This window comes from Oreochromis niloticus, unplaced genomic scaffold, assembly GCF_001858045.2.
Source record: "Oreochromis niloticus isolate F11D_XX unplaced genomic scaffold, O_niloticus_UMD_NMBU tig00001086_pilon, whole genome shotgun sequence".
In the NCBI taxonomy this organism is placed as follows: Eukaryota; Metazoa; Chordata; class Actinopteri; order Cichliformes; family Cichlidae; genus Oreochromis; species Oreochromis niloticus.
In genome coordinates, this window is record NW_020327303.1 from 11,801 (window position 1) to 32,302 (window position 20,502).

The 20,502-nt window shown below is 39.7% G+C and overlaps 2 long non-coding RNA genes across 2 annotated transcripts; both read left to right on the top strand.

Moving 5' to 3' along the window:
• Positions 1-12,455: 12,455 nt before the first annotated feature.
• LOC109197941 (uncharacterized) lies at positions 12,456-13,075 on the top strand. The gene is made up of 3 exons (XR_002058946.2): positions 12,456-12,493; positions 12,594-12,645; positions 12,936-13,075. It is a non-coding gene; the product is annotated as an uncharacterized LOC109197941 (long non-coding RNA).
• A 6-nt stretch (positions 13,076-13,081) lies between these two features.
• LOC112844736 (uncharacterized) lies at positions 13,082-13,550 on the top strand. The gene is made up of 3 exons (XR_003217481.1): positions 13,082-13,109; positions 13,203-13,426; positions 13,521-13,550. It is a non-coding gene; the product is annotated as an uncharacterized LOC112844736 (long non-coding RNA).
• The last annotated feature ends 6,952 nt before the right edge of the window (positions 13,551-20,502 follow it).

A 20,502-nucleotide genomic window follows, 5' to 3' on the forward strand; every position in this document is an offset into this window, starting at 1 on the left:
GGCCATGTGCATGACATCAGGTATCCCACAGGGCATATTGTTATTCTTTGAGGGCCTTATACGGTGAGCATTCCAAACACTCCGGACGTCATTCAATACCTCCTGATGAAGAAACAAGAATTGGGTCAGAGCTGTAATACAATGCATTTTTAAAATGTCATTATGGCCTAAAATAAGTGTGGTGCATCCTTAAATAAATTGAAAAGCAGCAATGTTTGAATGCAGTTTAATGAAAACCAAAGGAAGAGGGAGTGATGGCCAAAAGAGAAAAGAAAGAACCACACCAGGCAAACCAGTGAGTTGTGGGATCTGGGCTTTCTACAAAATTAACGAAATAACCTAAAGAAAATTTACCCAAAGGAACTGTCAATAGAAAATTGTACTTCAGTATAATCTTTTGAATAATATAAGTTTGCATATGATAGAATACTGCACGATCATCTCTTTATAACTCAGACTGTTTTTAATTCACTGTGACCCGTTATCACGCAGGGAAGGAGCAGTACCTGCTAGATAAGAGCTTAACAAGCAGTTTCACTTCATAGCAGGAGCCTCTCCTGGAACATGCGCACAAACACACACACACACACACACACACACACACACACACATCCACATTCCAATGTTTTGATCAAATGCACCTACTGTTGTATATAAATATAGACCAGGGCAGTGGCAGAGCGCGAGTCCCGGAGCCGTCGCTCTCGTGCGAGTGCTCTGTGACTGCCCTTGCATGCAAATAAAACTGTGTGTTTCTCCTCTCTGATTCTCAGCTGAAGAAGTGTTTAAGAATATATCTCGTGACATTTATTTTGGTCCTTCGAGAGCCAGATCAGAAACATCAGAACTGCTATCTGTGACTCTGATCTAGGATCTGGCACACTGATTCCTGACGTCGTGGGAAGCCAGCACCGAAGTCTGTGCACAGCCCTCTTAGACGAGGAGAGAAAGCCCCAGGACGTGAATTCGGGTCCGGGCTGGTGTTTATAGTCTGGTCCACGGCGGTGGGATTCAGTCAGACGATTCGAACCACCAGTGAGACGTCTGAGGGTGAGAAACACTATTTTGATATATAAAACTGCAGAGAAGGTTTTAAGAAATGCGTGAAATAAGGTGACAAAATAGGTTTAGTTTGCCAAAAGGAACTGTGTTTAGACTGGTTTTAGAGGTAGCCGTTAAATACTTCGTGACAAATTAGCGCGCAAATGTCTATGTGTGTATGTGTCTGGAAGTAAGCTGATTTTACAGCACAATACGCTGCTGAACTACTTCCATTTTTTGTTTTCTTTGCTGAGGCTCACGTACTGGTGACAAAGGAGAACGGTTGAGTTTCATCTCATAAAACTGATACCGCTTCACTTTTAGAGTGGAGTAGAAGGGCGTTTCAGCAACCACTCCCAAGTCTAGCATGCCAGAGACAGCCCAGCAAACTCTGTGACAATGGGAAATAAACAAGTAAAATTAACATCTGATGAGAAATGGTTAGAAAAACAACAAACCGGAGCTAATAAGGACTAATAAGTGCAAATAGGTGGAGGAATCCACAGAAAGCTAAAAACCGCAGCTGGAAAGGGAAGTGCAATCCCTCGGCTATTACCCAGCTGAGAGCTGCCCTGAAATAAGAAGTTACTTTAACAAAAGACCCAAAGAAAAAAATAAAACGTAAGGAAGAGTATAGACTTTTCCAAGCATGGAAAATCGAACCTGAAGGGAGAACTGAAAAATTAGAGATCAAAGTAGAGATCACAGAAACCGGATTGTATAATCAGCTGACTAAAGTTTAAAAAGGGCTGGAAACAGACCCGACTGAATACATATAAATACAGGAGGAATAAAGTAAAATAAACAAAAGGCTAAATTGAATTAGAACTTAACTGTAGTGTATTCAAACTGATAATAGCAAGGATAACAACCTGTAAACTGGTATTAACAATGAAACCTAGTTGGGATGAAGACCATGCCCAGAATGAATAGAATGAATGAAAGCTGATAATTCACACAAACACATATTAAATGAAATAGAGAGATGCATAAAGTATATCAAGGTTGTGTCATTGTTCAGTCAAGGAAAGTGTGTGGAAAGGAAAATGTCTCCAGCTTGGGAAAGGGTGAAACTGCAGATCAACCGCAGCCCTTGGTGGATACAAATAAAATATAAATAAAATATTGTAATATACTATTGCTGTTATATAAAAAGATAATCGCATTAATAATGAAATGATATTAATATGAAGAGGCACCTTAGTCAGTTATGATGTGAGGTGGATGATTGTTAAAAGTAGTTTGCATCAAGCTTAAGGTTTGCTCAAATTTAGTACAATGACATATGAGATGAAGAAAATAAAGACAATACCTAAATTAATTAAGTGCATAGGGGCACTTGACCTGCTTGAAAACCTGTCATCCTAGATGAGACATTGCTGAAATATAGAGCACACCTATACTAACACCTAATAAGCTAAACTCTGTATACAACAGCTAAAGCTACAAAATTGAGAAGCTGAATTACATATGCGGTCACTGCTAAGCTGATGAGCAAGTTACACGTTTTTTTTAGAGCAGGAGCTGCATGAGAACACATCAGAGGAGGAAAGCAGGGCTATTAAAGCTCAAACATGCAGCTGTCTGTGAGCTCAGTTTTTATCACACTTCTCACACTTCTGATTTGTTTTTGGCAGCAGCCTTTTTTGCATCCTGACTCATGTGTGTAAAGTGTTCATGCCATCAGCAACTTGTTTTTTGTTTTTTTGTTTGTTGGTTTGAAAAATAAATAAATTTGTGATCATACTTGTGGATCACAGTGGCACATAATGATTAGGCATATGATTTACAAATACAGATGAAGTTTATTCTAAGTTCAAGGAGAACAGAGAAGAAAAGCATTTTCAGTTGTGTCTTGGCTGTTGTTCTCTGTGTAGTGAGCTGAGGTTTTTTTGTTTTTGTTTTTATTTTTGTTTTGTTTTTTGTTTTTTTGTGACTTCTAAAGTGGCTCTCACCATGCGACCTTGATGATGATAATTTCAGAGCCAGCTGAGAGCTGGGTTGTCTGCTTTGTTTTAAGTGATAGGGCAGAAAAGTTAAAACTTAGTTTCTTGTCTTGAAAAAAAAAAAAGAAGGAGATTTTGTGTTTCTCAGCCAAGAACAACTACAATTTCATTTTCTGTTTTTGAGAAAGGAGAATTTAAAATAATAATAATAATAATAATAATAATAATAAGGTGACAACCACTGGCAGAATAGGAGACAAGTCAATTGGTTTGCTCTGTAGGAATGATTTAAAACATTTTCTTAAAAAAGAGCGACAGTACCCTCTAATGGAGAGAGCTGAAAATAGAATTTTGTCATCTTGCTGGGTACAGATACTATGGAACCGTAATAATTGGGACTTAATTAGCCCCGCAAACGTGTGCTTTGGGTGAAAGCTCATTTTAAATAGCAGAGCATGTGTGTGCGTGGGTTTAAAGAATACGTTAATATCCAATTTGTGGGTGTGTGAGAAGTTAGGGCTTTTAAAAGTGGCTGTATCAAAGAAATCAATTTTGGTTTTAGCAATTGTGCATTTAAGTTTGATTGAGGCATTATGGTCATTCAGAGTACTTAGGGAATAGGATTTCGAAAGATTTCTATCTAGGATGACTACAGCACTCCCTTTGGCTGCTGCTTTTATAATGATTGGTTTGCTTTCTCTTAGTTCTATGTCGGGCCATATCGTACTGTCACAGATTCACTGTACTTTGATGCAAAGGTGAATTTGTTTACAGGTGCACAGTGGGGGAATATGTGAGGTTTCAATTTACTTACAAATGTATATGGAGGTTTTGCACAGGGCAGCGTGTCTGAAACAAGACAGAGGGAGAGAGGGCAATTAGCGAGCTGCGCTGCCTGAAGTGGGATGTGACTGTACTGTGGAGTATGAAGAGAGCTTACTTCGAACCGGAGTGAGCGTAGCTGCGGGGATAGGCCATAATGGTCCGGTGTGTCGGGGAGCAGAGAGGAGAACCTCCCTCTGAGCGAGGCAGCCGACGGAAGCGCATAGCAGGGCAGGCAGGCGGGTGGTTTTTCTTTTCCCCGAGGACCCAGGTGAGCAAACTGCTGCCTCTGACTGCCGGTGTTGTGCCAAAAAGTGATCGCCTGCTAAAAGATGATTTCCAATGTTTTTGTGTGTGTTTTTATGTGTAATATCTTCACATATGTTGCTAAATAGACTTCACTGAACAGGGCTTACAAAGGGGTTATATATAAAATTTAAAAATTACCTGTTTTTCCAAGTGCCTTTATAACTCTGTGTTATTGTACTTACATTATAACCAATCTGGTCCTTTTTGTCCATTTAAAACACAGGTGTTGAACTCCAGGCCTCGAGGGCCCGTGTACCTGCAGGTTTTGGATGTGTTCTCGAACCAACACAGCTGATTTAAATGGCTAAATTACCTCCTCAACATGTCTTGAAGTTCTCCAGAAACCGGATAATGAACCAATCATTTGATTCAGGTGTGCTGACCCAGGGTGAGATCTAAAACCTGCAGGGCAACGGCCCTTGAGGCCTGGAGTTCGACGCCCCTGATTTAAAATGCTGTACAAAAGGCAGGCTCTCGTCAACAAATACGCGTAGATCAGGGGTGTCGAAGTCCAGGCCTCGAGGGCCGGTGTCCTGCAGGTTTTAGATAACACCCTGGCTGAACACACCTGAATCAAATGAGTAGTTCATTACCAGGCCTCTGGAGAACTACAAGACATGTTGAGGAGGTAATTTAGCCATTTGAATCAGCTGTGTTGGATCAAGGTCACATCCAAAACCTGCAGGACACCGGCCCTCGAGGCCTGGAGTTCGACACCTGTGGCGTAGATAGTTTAACTTAATAGACTATTCATGCAGTAAAAACATTGAAACCATAATTTGGACTCCTGATGCAGAAAAGGCGTTTGACAGAGTTAACTGCAAATTTCTATTTGCAACCTTACACAAATTTGGTTTTGGAAACTATTTCATAAGCTGGTTAAATATATTTTATAATTCTCCAACAGCTTGTGTCAGAACAAATGACCAGACATCCTCCAGCTTCTGTCTCCTAAGGGGCACCAGGCAGGGATGCCCACTCTCCCCTTCATTGTTTGCAATTTTTATTGAGCCACTAGCAGCAGCAATTAGACAGGCTACAACAGTGGTGGGCAATCTCAGTCAACGAGGGCCGTGTCCCTGCAGGTTTTAGATGTCCTTGAACCAACACAGCTGATTTAAATGGCTAAATTAACTCCTCAACATGTTCTGAAGTTCTCCAGAGGCCTGGTAACAAACTAATCATGTGATTCAGGTGTGTTGACCCAGGGTGAGATCTAAAACCTGCAGGGACACCAGCCCTCGTGGACTGAGATTGCCCACCCCTGGGCTACAACAATTAAGGGCATAAAATGTAAGACCGTAGAACATAAAATCAGGCTTTATGCGGATGATGTGTTGCATATTTCTAAATTCCTTTGGAAAGATAAACCCCCTCCCAGTGGAGGTGGTGAGTGACAGGAGAATGGTGGCTAAGCTGTCATCCCTGTTGGACAACATCTCCCACCCCAGGCAGGAAACTCTAACAGCACTGAGCAGCTCCTTCAGTGGCAGGCTGCGGCACCCACGGTGTGGGACGGAGACATTTCGCAGGTCTTTCCTCCCTACTGCTGTCAGACTCTACAACAAAAACTTCAACTGATCAAACACACACAAGTGCAAAGACTAAGACTACGTGCAATATTCTTTTCTGGCAAAGTTGTATTTTTACTCAGTTGTACATAGAATTTGTATTCTACTTTTATCCTATTGTATATTTTATTCTGTTTTATTCTACTGTGTATATAGTATTTTATTTTATTCTGTACAGTTGTGTACTGTATTTATTCTTATTAAATTCCAATTTTTGCTATATAACTTTTGCACTGTCCACTTCCTGCTGTGACAAAACAAATTTCCCACGTGTGGGACTAAGAAAGGTTATCTTATCTCATCATATTACAAAACAATAATATGATCAACTTGCCAGATTGGAGTTATAAAGGAATTAAATAATTGGAACATATACTGGAAGGACCACACTAGTTATACAATATGGGATCAACAAGAAACGATTTTTGGAATATCAACATATTAAATCCATAGTAAAAAATAAATTTAAGCCCAGTGAAGCTGAATTACAAACACCACCAAGTGTGGTACAATTTTTTTTAATCTAACCCCCCCCCTTCCAAAAAAAAAAAAATAATAATAATAATTGTCTAAAATATACAGAACACTTTCTAAAATAGATGAATCAATATCCCTTCCTATTGCAAAATGGGAAGCGGATTTATCGATCAGCTTAGACCAAAACTTTTGCTCTCAGATATGCTTAGAAACCTTTCAATGGATCAGAAATCCCAGTTTGCAATTACAATACAAAATACTACATAGAGTGCACTATACTGTTCATAGGATGTTCAAGATGGGCTTTACGTCTTCCAACAACTGCTCACACTGTCAAGGCAATACACCGGACAATTACATCCACGCTCTTTTCTTCTGTCCACCAGTTCATAAGTTTTGGCACGGGATATGTGAAGCCTTATCAAAGTGTCTGAAATGTAACATTCCAGCCTCCCCTTTAGTGTGCTTGCTGAGCAACTTGGATGAGGTCAGTGCAGAAACAAACACAGCTCACATTGCTTTTACGGCCCTATGCATTGCCAAGAAAATGGTCCTCATTAACTGGAAAAATAAAAATAATCTTAATTCTAGCCAATATAAAAAACAACTAATAGATCACATTAGTCTTGATACAGCCTCTGCCATCACATTTGATCAATCCCTCTGGGCTCCTTCGATCGGCTTTATCACCTAGTGGGGGGGGGGGGGGGGGGGGGGGGGGTCATGGTTTGGTCGTGCCTTCGCTTTTGTGGTTGATATCGGGGTAGGGATGGGCTTTGGGGGCTTGGGTCCTGGTTGTTGTGTCACCAGAGTTGTAGGCAGGTGGGTCCATAGGGGCTCAGCCCTGGTGCAGGGGACCTCTGGTGCATCGGCCCAACTGGAGGGCTCTCCAACTAGTGGGGAGGCTGTTGCATCTTTGCAGGAGGTCTCCTCTCTCCAGGAGCTGACTCTGCAGGTGGGGGAGAGATATAGGAGAGGTGGAGAATGAACTCAACCTGGGTGTCGAGTGTACCTGTACCCAGGATATAGAGTATGTTTGGGGAGTGTGATTGTGTGTGCAGTGTCTATTTCTGTCTGTCTTCATGTCGGGTGTGTGGAGAATGTTTGCTTATATGTATATGGGGTGGGAATGCACGTTTGTGTCTGTGTGCGCCTGTTCGTCTGTGTCTATATGTCAGGTTGGGTCTTAGACTCCACCTCTCTGGGAACACCTCAGGCTCTCCAAGGTATAGAGGCCTATCTCCACTCACCACACTCATTGCCGGTGGCTGATGCCCTCAGACGTCGGTGCGTTGGTGGTTCTTGGCGTCTGCTCATGTATGTACCGGCTGACTCCTGGTGGCCGCTTGGCATGCTGCACAATAACATTTAATATTTAAATGTTGTCACCGTGGTCTGCGGCGGGCATCCTTAATCACGCCCGCCGAGTTAAAAACACGGGTTGGGGTGTGTTGTGGTGTGATGTGGTTTAAATAAAATGGCTCAAACCTATAATCCCTGGACCCGCCATGTCTCATTCACACCACAATATATATATACAGTGGAACCCCGACTTACGAAATTAATTCGTTCCCGAGGGTCTTTCGTAAGTCGAATATTTTCGTAAGTCGAATATTTTCGTAAGTCGAAGCACCCATCGCGCCTTTTGAATGAACGATAGGCTATAGGCTAATTGTTAACTGCAACAACAATACGTCATTTAAGTGGAACAGCGAAGGGCAAGTGCGAAAGCCAGGGAGTTGTCACATGATTCGGAATGCATTGTGGGCTCAGCCAATCAGAGCCAGCGGATTTCGTTAAGTGGGCATTTTGCCGTAACATGGGCAGAAAAATTGCCGTTCAGTGCCTTCCCTTCGTAACTTGAATTTTTCACTAAATGGGGTATCCACTGTATAGTAGATATCTACTGTTATCTACTGTTATCTAGTTTTTTCGTGATGGTGTTGTATTTATTATGTTGCTCTTTTTTCTTTGTTTTCTTTTCTGTTTTTTCTTTTTCTTCTCTCGATAGTTGATCCAGGTGTTTTTCCCCTTTTTTGTTTGTTTGTTTGTTTGCTTTTCTTTTTTCTTTCTCTTCCCTCTCATCATCTCTTCTCCCCTCTGTTTTGTCTTTCTCTCCCTCACTTTCTTTCATTCATTCTTTCTCCCTGTCCTATCCCCTAGTCATGTATGTCCTGTCTGTAACAACTGAAAATAAAATAAAATAAATACATCATTATAATAAAGGTCAAACAAATGGACCAATATGGCAAGGCCTTGATGATCCACTAGGTAAAGTAAATCCGCTAGGCATCTTTTTTGGCCTTCAGACAATTCTGATGGCTAAAGATCCAAACGGGACAGCAAAAAAAAAAAAAAAAACATCAATAAAATAAAATACTGTACAGCACTTCAGAGTCAGAAAACTTCTTTTTACAGCGAAAACCCCCCCTAAACTTCTGAGCAAGTACTGAGTTCACAGAGACACTCCTGGACCCTTCCACTGACATGACCGCTGTGGCACACCTGCACCAGGGAAGGAGAAAATAGATTTGCTTTTCATTTGATTATATTCTATATGATGGATTATGCAGAAAAAGTAGAATTGGGAAGAAAGAGCTTTATTACCTATTCAGGTTGTGTATCATGTTTTTAAAAAGTAACAAAGTAACAAAATGCTTTTGAAAATAAGTCATTGGTAAAGTAACGGGATTACTTTTTGGAAGAAGTAATCAGTAATTAGTCACTGATTACTTTTTTCAACTAACTTGACCAACACTGCCTGACAGCAGCCAATCAGAATACTCTATGTCTGTGATCGAGAGCAAAGTGGGGGATGGTTCTCGTGAGAGTTTAGAAGCATCATGGAGGAGGAACTTGAAAGTACCAGCTCTCAGGTATAAAGCCTAACGTTCAAAATTCCATGAATTAAGGTCTATACAGACACGTATACATGTATGTGTGTTGATAGGCCACGTAAAACCAGAATTATGATTAAAAAAAATACACGCCATGTTTTTTTCTCTTAATACAACGGTGGTATTTACAGCGGGAAGAAACGGCGTTTTCTGAGGACAGCACGAGCAAACACTCTGCTCTTGCCTTTCCTGTTTGTGTTAACCCTTTGGGAATGCTTCAGTTTCCATAACTATCTTTAAATCCCAGCAGAAGTGCAACCACATAAGCTAGCGCATTTTTTTTATTTTTATTTTTTTTACACAGGAAACCAGAGGAGTTGTACTTACATCTTATGCCATCAGCTTGTCCTAGGTCACGGTTATCTTCCACATATGGTTTAGCAAAAATTGCATTAAAAGCACTTGCAGCAACAAAAACATAAAATTGCAGAAACAGGCTTTGCTAATCCGATCAGCTGTTCATAATACTTCCTATGCCAGCGCAAGCGTTCATGTCTGCCGTCACCTGCCGAAACAGGAAGTGACGTCATATCTCGTGGGAAACGTAGTTTTTCCCCTCAGTGCCTTATAAACCTATACTGGTATTTTAAGTCGTGTTTGACCTTGTGCTTTTCTGTATAGCTTCTGGAATGCTTTAAACTCATATTACACTGTTGGAAATAGTTGTTTTTTTTTGGGGGGGGGGGTCTTTTATTTTAATGCACATGCTGTTTGGGTTTTTTTGGTTTTGTGCAAATTAGCATTGTAATATTTCTTTTCATTTATGCTGCAGTATATAAAAAAATGGTGTATCTCAATCTCAAGAATAAAACTATAAGGACACACAACTATTTTGTGCAACTTTTTTGTAATTACAGTTTTGAGGGATAAACCTCTGAAATTTCTCTAACTAGAAATATTTGTTTCAAAAAACGTTTCATTTTTTTTGTAGTTTATTGCACTTTTCTTCCCGATTTATGTGTACTATGGTCTTAATTCATACACATTATTAAATTTAGGATATCACGGTTGTATTGATGTGTAGTAACTTTAAATGCCCCCAAAATGGCACTACAGGACGAAAATAACTTTAAAGATAAGCTCTGGCAGACTTAAAGGGATTAAAAGTATACCATGTCGACCAATAAAATATTATATTGCAACATGCGGTACATGGTTTTTAGGAAGAGGGGGAAGCTTTAGGAGTGACGCCGGTGAGACAGAGTGAGCGAGCGGAAGATAGAGAGCGAGCTTTCACATGTGAGAGATTTGTGACGTTTAGCGTATTCTGAGTCTAAATTAGGTTTGTAGAGTAGTCGTTGTGTTGTTTGTGTGTCAATTCTACTAGTGAATGTAAAGGTTGCTCCAAAAGAGCCACCAAAGGTACATTGCAGTGTAAAAACTGTCTCCAGGTGGAAAACAGGAGGGATACACCTCATGTTGTCATATCTGCAAGGGTTAGGCCTGTCGTGTTTTCCTGTCTTATATTGAACAAACAATTTTTTTGGAGTGGCACAAATAATTTGTGTGCCTTCTTACTTGATGCAGAATGCCTGATTGTTCTGTAAATAGTTATATAAAAAATGCCTGAGGCCTTGGCTGCATTTTTAGGTAAATAGTATGATATAACTTTGTTGTTTGCAAAACTTATGCATTATTTTTAGAAATGTATGTATTTCAAGTTATAAAAATGATTTATTGAACACGTTTGTGGGTTTTACAGTAAGAAATACAATCTGAGTAGAAAAAAGTTATGTTTTTTGTCTGTATTTAGATCACTTGTGCTAATGCAGTATGTCAAAATGAAAAAATAACTAATTCAGATATGTCAGGTTGTGCTGAAAAGAATGATACCAAACAAGGCAAGATGAACAGTTTTTAAAGGTTAAATATATAGAGGTAAACCAAAAGTAGGCAGAATTACTAACAGTAGTGCAGATAATTCATTTTTAAGGGCATTTGTAAATATTAAGTAAGAGTAAGACAAAAATACAACTTTTTTAGTAGTTGTATGAATCTTGTTTTGTGTACAGGTGGTGTTTGTGAGCAGCGAGGAGCCAAAGAGTACAGAGGAACAGCAACAGGTTGCTGGCATCTCCAAGACTCAAAGGCATCACAATGTCAGAAATGGACACAAGTGTCCCATATGTGCACATGTATATGCTGATATTGTTCAGCACCTAAGAGTCACAGAGAAGGTGGTAAATGAAACTGAGCTGCTTCTTTTGAGCCAATTTTCTCATCGGCAGTAAGTGTCTTAATAAATTCTGAAAGAGACTAAATTTACATCTATTTGTCCGTACACATGTTTCGAATCACTGCATTTATTTAATTGCTAACTTTTATATACACCCAATTTCTATTTCATCCTACTCAGCATTTATTTTGACTATTTTTACAGCTTTTCTGCAAATCTGGACTGTCCAGTCCGCTTATGTCAGTCAAAACATCTTAATCGGCTTGATAAGCACCTGGAAAAGGTCCACAAATTACAGGTATATTATTGACTTTGTGGTGTCTCTGTGTGGTTTTGTGTGTTGGTGAGGCAGCCCTTGATCTCTGGAATCAGATGTTTATGTTAAAGGGACTTACATTTAGCTCCTTGCATTTTACATATTTGTTACTCTGGTGAAATGAAAGTCTTCCAGTTTCTATAGAAGAATACGGTGGTTCTTTCTTTGCCTGTATGGTGTATTTATATAATGTTCCTCGAGCTCTAGAAAGCATGTTGTGTGCATAGATAAAAACATGAAGGATGCCCAAATAAGTAAAATACTGACAGTTTTGATATACGGTTACACAGAAAACTGTTTAAATTTAATCCTAAACATATCTAACACTAACTTTTTCAGAAACCTGTGATTAAACTTTACATGCAAAAGGCCAAGGACAGACACGTTGCTAAAGAACTGGCACTTCTGAGGGCATCAAATCCCACACCGCAAATGGTCTCACATGTTGATGAAGTGGATGATGCAGTAATTGAGGAGGCCATCTTTAGGGCACTGGAGGAAGGGTCAAAGGTTGCTTCTCCTATAGTCTCTTCCAGCAAGGCTCCCAGTGACCATGCTACACCGATCCACCGGCCTGCTCCTCCCTCTGACAGGGAGGCTCCCAGTGACTCTACCAGACCAAACCTACAGCCTCCTCTCTCTGCCAGTGCCACTCTCAGTGACCACACCATCCCAATTATGCAGCCTCCTTCTATCTCCACCAGCAAGATTACTTGTGATTCAACAGTGGTATCCCCTGATGTGTTAATCCCAAGCAGTGCACCTTACTATGCAGTACAGCAGTGGAGGGGACGTCCTCTCCTGAGGACACCTGCTCCTGGTTGCAAAAACTGTCAGATACTGTTCACTGAGCTACAGGTGGTGAAGCAGTTGCTAGAGTGTGAAATTGAAAGGATCATGAGCTCAAGCAGATACATTCTTCAGCCAAGCATCCAAATGTGAGTATTGTTTACCTCCTGTGATTGTACACCTCATTGTGAAACATTCTTTTATTTACTTTTGATAAACAAATCTGCTTAATGATCCTTTTTATTTCAGGTTAAAAATAGCAGACGTAAACGTTTTTCACCCAGCAAAATCCCTCACTATGGTAAATAATATATCTTATCAAACTTACTACTGTAAAATGTATTAACTGGAGATAATCTTGCATAGTATGACTGACCATCCTGGGATAGCAAATCTTACTCATTTCATTTGTGAAGAGTGAGTTCTTCTAGGCTAAGAACTGTTTTTCATGGAGGTTTTCTTTATGCATTGAGAAGCTTGAAAAAAGATTTGTGTTTTGTCAATAAAATCCCCTGATGTAAAAGACCTGAGGCCTAAATATGAGTGCTATATAACTATACTTTGATATGATGTCTGTTCTTGCCTCATCAGTAAGACTTGTGGAGGAATTTAGGGCCCATGCAGAAGGTGTGAACCCTAGCAGAAATCTACGTGAAAATGCAAGGCAGCGAGCCACTCATGTCATCCATTTTCTGGAATTCATGGCAGACCCAGCAATTCCAAACGTTGACCTTCTGTTCTGAGGAACCATGGAAAAGTCCGTGAGTAAGTGCTAAATTTGAATGATTATTAGTTTCTATATACATGTGTGCATATACAGTTTAACAGATGAACTAATTTGTATTTTTGACTTTGGAGTTTTCTAGCACACCTGCAAGCAAAAGGGTTTAAACCAACAACTCAGAGAGCTTATCTGATGGATGCTGTTGCTTTCACGAAATATATATTAAACATGTCACCACCACAAGTCAGACTTGGAATTAAAAGGATCAACGCCCTTTTGGTCGAACTGAGGGCACGTAACAGAGATGTTGGCCGTGAAGTAGTCGTGTACCAGCTGAATGTGCGGAGATCTAAGTCTAGTATGTCTATAATACATATCTCTACCTCTTTTATTAACATTATGTCATTAAAGTAGGTAAACTGTCTAAGGGATTGTGCTTACATTTGTTTCAGACAGACTTATCCAAGCAGAAAAACATGCTTTGTTATTGAAGAGGCTCCCAGAAGATGCTGCCGCACTGGGTATGGATCACAGCAAAGCTTAAATCTGTAAATAGATTGTATAATCCCTCTTAAGTAAAATTAACAGACTCCATGTCAGGGTTAAGACATAGCCCCTACAGATCTTTACATCACCGTGATTCAATTCAATTCAATTTTATTTATATAGCGCCAAATCACAACAAAAGTCACCTTGATTAGGTGGTCATATGATTGAAAACCCAACAATCATATGACCCCCCATGAGCAAGCACTTTGGCGACAGTGGGAAGGAAACACTCCTTTTTAACAGGAAGAAACCTCCGGCAGAACCAGGCTGAGGGAGGGGCAGCCATCTGCTGCGACCGGTTGGGCTGAGAGAAGGAAACAGGATAAAGACATGCTGTGGAAGAGAGACAGAGATTAATAACAGATATGATTCAATGCAGAGAGGTCTATTAACACATAGTGAGTGAGAAAGGTGACTGGAAAGGAAAACTCAGTGCATCATGGGAATCCCCGGCAGCCTACGTCTATTGCAGCACAACTAAGGGAGGATTCAGGGTCACCTGATCAGCCCTAACTATATGCTTTAGCAAAAAAGAAAGTTTTAAGCCTAATCTTGAAAGTTAAGATAGTGTCTGTCTCCCGAATCCAAACTGGAAGCTGGTTCCATAGAAGAGGGGCCTGAAAACTGAAGGCTCTGCCTTCCATTCTACATTTAAATACTCTAGGAACAACAAGTAGGCCTGCAGTGCGAGAGTGAAGTGCTCTAATAGGGTGATATGGTACTACAAGGTCATTAAGATAAGATGGGGCCTGATTATTTAAGACCTTGTATGTGAGGAGCAGGATTTGAATTCAATTCTGGATTTAACAGGAAGTCAATGAAGGGAAGCCAAAACAGGAGAAATATGCTCTCTCTTTCTAGTCCCTGTCAGTACTCTTGCTGCAGCATTTGGATTAATTGAAGGCTTTTCAGGGAGTTTTTTTGGACATCCTGATAATAATGATTACAGTAGTCCAGCCTAGAAGTGAACTAGATTTTCAGCGTCACTCTGAGACAGGATATTTCTAATTTTAGTGATGTTGCACAAATGGAAGAAAGCAGTCTTACATATTTGTTTAATATGTGTGTTGAAGGACATATCCTGGTCAAAAATGACTCAAGGTTCCTCGCAGTGTTACTGGTGGCCAAGGTAATGCCATCCAGAGTAAGAATCTGGTTAGATGCCATATTTCTAAGATTTCAGGGTCAAGTACATAACGTCAGTTTTATCTGAATTAAGAAGCAGAAAGTTAGCGGCCATCCAGGTCTTTATGTCTTTAAGACATTCCTGCAGTTTAACTAATTGGTGTGTGTTATCTGGCTTCATGGATAGATAGAGCTGGGTGTCATCTGCATAGCAGTGAAATGCATGCTATGTCTTCTAATGATACTGCCTAGGAAGCATATATAATGCAAACAGAATTGGTCTAGCACCGAACCCTGTGGAACACCATAACTGACCTTAGTATGTGAGAGACTTTCCATTTACATGTACAAATTGGAGTCTATTAGATAGATATGATACAAACCACTGCAGTACAGTACCTGTAATACCTACAGCATGTTCTAATCGCTCTAATAGGATATTATGGTCAACAGTATCGAACGCAGCACTAAGTCTAGCAGGACAAGCACAGAGATGAGTCTACTGTCAGAGGTAGGGATGGGTATTGATAAGATTTTAACGATTCCGATTCCATTTCATTCTGTTTAACGAGTCGATTCTTTATCGATTCTCTTATCGATTCTTGTTTTTAAAAAGGAGAACACTGAGGTCGATTAGCTTAGAACTGTTTTATATCTTCTCTTTCAACAAGATAGAATTTAGGAGTAACATGGCCTTACAAACCCAACAGTGAGATCTTAAGAGATCCAGCCTATGGCTCTTCAATGGGGTGTCACAGGGTCCCCGGGAAAATTGTAAACGTAAAATAATAAAATAAATATTCTTCTGTAGCAATAACAAAGTATAACATAAATTATTCTGTAGCAATTACACAAGAATATCCAGTAATGTCCCTGCCTACAATTAAACACATTCACTTACCATCTGCTGTGGCAATGGCTGCAAGGTTTGACCACAAACTAGTCACTGCTCGGTGACATGCGGGCCTGAAAGAGACGCTACTGGTAGACTGCAGCGACAACTGCCAGCGAGCGCAGCCAGATTCTGTCTGTCTGTCTCATCATGGTCACCTAAATGCACAATGGCAGGTTTTGTAATTAAGCAGATCGCGCTAACATAATATGCACTGTTATTTGATTATTTACATGCCGGATTAACGGTAGATGACGTGCAAACGTTACCGCTGCTGCTGCTGGGTTGAGATTCACGAGTCCGGAGCGGAATAAAGACATTCATTTAAGTTCATCGCGTGTTTTGTGAGCAAATCGGCCAGAGGGCCGATGGCGCGATATGGCAGCCTCGCCTCTCTCAGTCTGCCCCAGGGCAGCTGTGGATACAACCGTAGCTTGCCTCCACCAGTGTATGAATGTGAGCGTGAATGAATAATGGCATTGTAAAGCGCTTTGGGTGCCTTGAAAAGCGCTATATAAATCCAATCCATTATCATTATTATTATTATTAATGCTTTTGCATATTCGTAGTGTTTCCTCCCTAATGAAATATCTACTTTGCAAGTATTGCAAGTTGCCCTGAACGGATGACAATCTGTTCTCGTAAAGTATAAACAAACTTTTAAGCGTTTGAGCCGCTTAGGTGCCGTGTTTCCTGCCAGGTACGCTCCGACGTGCCGCAATGTGGTGACGTCATTCGGGGCGACTGGAATCGATAAGGGAATCGTTTGCAAAATGGCAAACGATTCCAAGGAATTGAAACAGTGGGAACCGGTTCTCAACAAGAACTGGTTTTCGATAGCCATCCCTAGTCAGAGGCCATAAGAAGATCATTTGTAACCTTCACTAAAGCTGTTTCTGTGCTGTGATGAGCTCTGAACCTGACTGAAACTCTTCAAATAAGCCATTCTCTGCAGATGATCTGTTAGCTGTTTGACAACTACTCTTTCAAGGATTTTGATATGAAAGGAAGGTTGGAATTGTCCTATCATATTTAAGATTGAAGAATTAATTAATGGCATGACTTCTCTGAGCAGTTTTGTAGGAATGGGGTCTAAAGACACGTTGATGGTTTGGAGGAAGTAATTATTGAAGTTAACTCAGAAAGATCAATTGGAGAAAAACAGTCTAACTTAACATCAATGGTACTAAAGTAGCTGTAGACAATATTACATCTGTGGGATGATTATTGGTAATTTTTTCTCTAATGATAAAAATTTTATTGTGAAGAAGTTCATGAAGTCATTACTAGTTAACGTTAAGGGATGGTTGGCTCAACAGAGCTCTGACTTTTTGTCAGGCTGGCTACAGTGCTGAAGAGAAAACTGGGGTTGTTCTTATTTTCTTCAATCAGTGACGAATAGTAAGATGTTCTGGCTTTGCGGAGGGCTTTCTTATAAAGCAGCAAACTATTTTCCAGGCTAAATGATGATCCTCTAAATTGTGACACGCCATTTCCTCTCCAGCTTACGAGTTATCTGCTTTAGGCTACGTGTTGAGATTATGCCACGGAGTCAGGTACTTCTGATTGAGGCCATAGTTTTCACAGGAGCTACAGTATCCAGAATCGAATGTAGTGAGGAGGTAATTATTAACAAGATAATCGACCTCTGTTGGAGTAGCGTTCAGATAGCTGCTCTGCTCTGTGTTCGTACAGGGCATTGAAGATGATAACAGTGGGTGGATTATATTCTTAAACTTAGTTACAGTGCTTTCAGAAAGACATCTACTGTGATAAAGTCTACTCTGCTGTGTATCAATTATTGTAAATGTAAATGTTATCAGGAATGATCAGACAGGAGAGGGTTTTCAGGAAACACTGTTAAATGTTCAGTTTCTATGCCATATGTTAAAACAAGATCTAGAGTGTGATTAAAGTGGTGGGTGGGTTCTTTTACATTTTGAGAGAAGCCAATTGAGTCTAATAACAGATTAAATGCCATGTTGAGGCTGTCATTTTTAGCACCTACATGGATGTTAAAATCACCCACACTAATTATTTTATCTGAGCTGAGCACTAAATCAGATAAAAGTCTGAGAAATCAGAGAGAAACTCTGTGTAAGGCCCAGGTGGCGATAGATGATAACAAGTAGACTGGTTTCTGAGTTTTACAGCTTGGGTGGACAAGCTAAGCATCAGGTTTTCAAATGAATTAAAAGTCTGTCTTGGTCTTTCGTTAATTAATAGGCTGATGTGAAAATTGCTGCCACACCGCCCCTCGGCCTGTGCTTCGGATTTCTGGTAGTTAGAATGACTCAGAGTGTTGATTCATTTAAACTAACCTAATCATCCTGCTGCAACCAGGTTTTATACAAGGCAGAGTAAATCAATTTGTTGATCAATTATTAAGTCATGTATACAGGACTTGGAGGAGAGAGATCTAATATTTAATATCCACATTTCACTGTTTTACTCTTTGGTTCAGGTATGGATACTGTATTGTCTTTCTTTGTGATTTTTTTTTTTATGTTCTAGTGTTTATTGCTGGTTTTAGCTGTTTTTGTCTGTTTGGGAGCTGACACAGTCAATGTGATCCACACATTGAAATGGATTCATGTTTTTCTGTCTGATGACTACGTTTCTCTGATGTCCAGTTTAAATTGAAGAATAATGTGGAGCTTGGTCAATGTAATGCACATGAAGCCAGAGCTTAAAACACATCACCATTGCAGTGAAATATGTGCAGCTCTGGATTAAGATGGAGCCCTGCACATTTTGATCTTGTTATTTCTGGAATGATTGAAAGATTATTTTCATTATTATGGCTAGAGCAAAGTGTAAGAGCTATTTGCACTTATAAAGAATAATACTAAGACTTTTACCTTTATTGTTTCATAAAACGTGTCCACAATTTAGACATTAATGGCAGGAAATTTTATTAAAGGCATAAGAGAAAAAAAAATAAATAATCCCCCAAAATAATCAGATTACTTAAACTCTACTTATCCAACTAGGCTGCTCTGAGGTAGTGTTGAGTTTGTTCTTTTCTTTGGTGAGGAGAGGTTGGAGGAAGGATGAGCAAGCAGCTGGGCATCCACTGGAAGTATGATGTAAATCAAATCCTTCTAAATTAACCGCCTAACACAGCAACAATGAGCAGACGAAAAGGAATGAATTCACAGGTTGGACAGGTTTTCAACTGTGAACCCCTTCGATCCAATCTTTTGGGCTGCTCTTCTTGCAGAAGACAAAAAGGAAGAACCCAAAATCTTTTCTTTACCTCACTTTTTCACCTTCTCACCCTTTCTTCCCCCTCTCCTACTGGGCGTCACATCTTCCCACACCTTATCTATCAACGTCTATCTATCTGACAAGATTTAACAAAAAGTTAAAAATGTTTAAACTTGTAAAACGCTTCATTACATATTCATTGTTATTCTTATTTCATATTCACATTCAATCACATTTGGATGTAATGCCCTTTGTTTCATTCAGTTTATGTGATTCTACTTCAGTTAGATTTGTCTTTAGGACATTTTCACATGAACATTCATTGTAACATAATCCAATTTTCAATTCAAATGCTTTTTAGAATTCAGTTAATTAGCATTTATTTCTTTAGTTTTTATGCAACTTTTTTTTTTTTTATGAAAACATACATTTTGTTTGTCAGATATTCTTTGAGATTAGTAGCTCCACTGTGTCACATTATACATCACACACACCAAGGTCAGACACTCTGTGAGGCCTGTTATTAGAATCACTGTTATTCTATTCTCTGATTCATTACACTGGTTAACTTACACATTTCATTTGTTTTATTTATTCCGGATTATGTGTGTGATGAGTTGGTGACACAGTTCTTACTTTCCTGTTGTCCTTCAGATACACACACAAAACTGCCTAGCTTGAAGTTGATCATGTACACACACACACCACACACACACACACACACACACACACACACACACACACACAAAGAACTCAGTCATTATAACAGCCATTTGTACTACTCAAACACTTTTGCATTTGTTATCTATATATTGATCAGATTTACATTCTGATTTCTCTTAGATTAAGAATAAAACTACATTATAATTGGGAAAAGTGAGAAAAGCTCTTTTTACCACTCTGATCATTTTTTATTACATATGTTTTATAATTTAAGACCTTTGACCTTTGGTCCTTGAGCATGGTGCTTGTAAAGTCCCTCTATAATCTGCACAAAGGGACTGAACATGTAAATGCAGTGTATGTGTTAGCATAGCATATTGATACATACAGTGTTCTCTTTGTGCTTTTACAGATTACCTCGAGAAGCAACCCCAGAACAGATCAATAGTAAAATTGTTTTTTGGACTGTTGGGTGGATACCTCATTGCCATAACTGGCCACCGAAAGGGAGTGGTCATCAACATGACTACTGAGGAGGTTGAAAATGGCAGAAAAACTAAGCAGGGTGCCCGCATCATCCGTGTAAGTAGGAAAACTATAAAAATCCAAGTATACATTGTTTAGTCAGCTGCTCAGAGAGAATAAACATGTCTTTTCATGTATTAGATTAAACAGCACAAGACTCAAAGATACCATGGGCAAGCAGCTGTCCCCCTGTACAAGAATGAGTATACCTGGTTGCAGCGTTACAATCATATTAGAGAGTATATTGAAGGGGGTTCGGAGGCACCGACTTTTTTCCACAGTTCCAGTGGAGGTGTTCTTCATAGACTACCGGTATTTTTCAAGGCAGCCTGGGAGATGATGAATCTGGGGATTGCCCCCACCTTCAACATGATACGTTCCTCCTGTAGCACTTACGTGAGAAAACCTTTCATTTTTATTTTTTGACACACAATGAAGTAGGTTGAAGTGTCATGGGTTTTATTCATGTG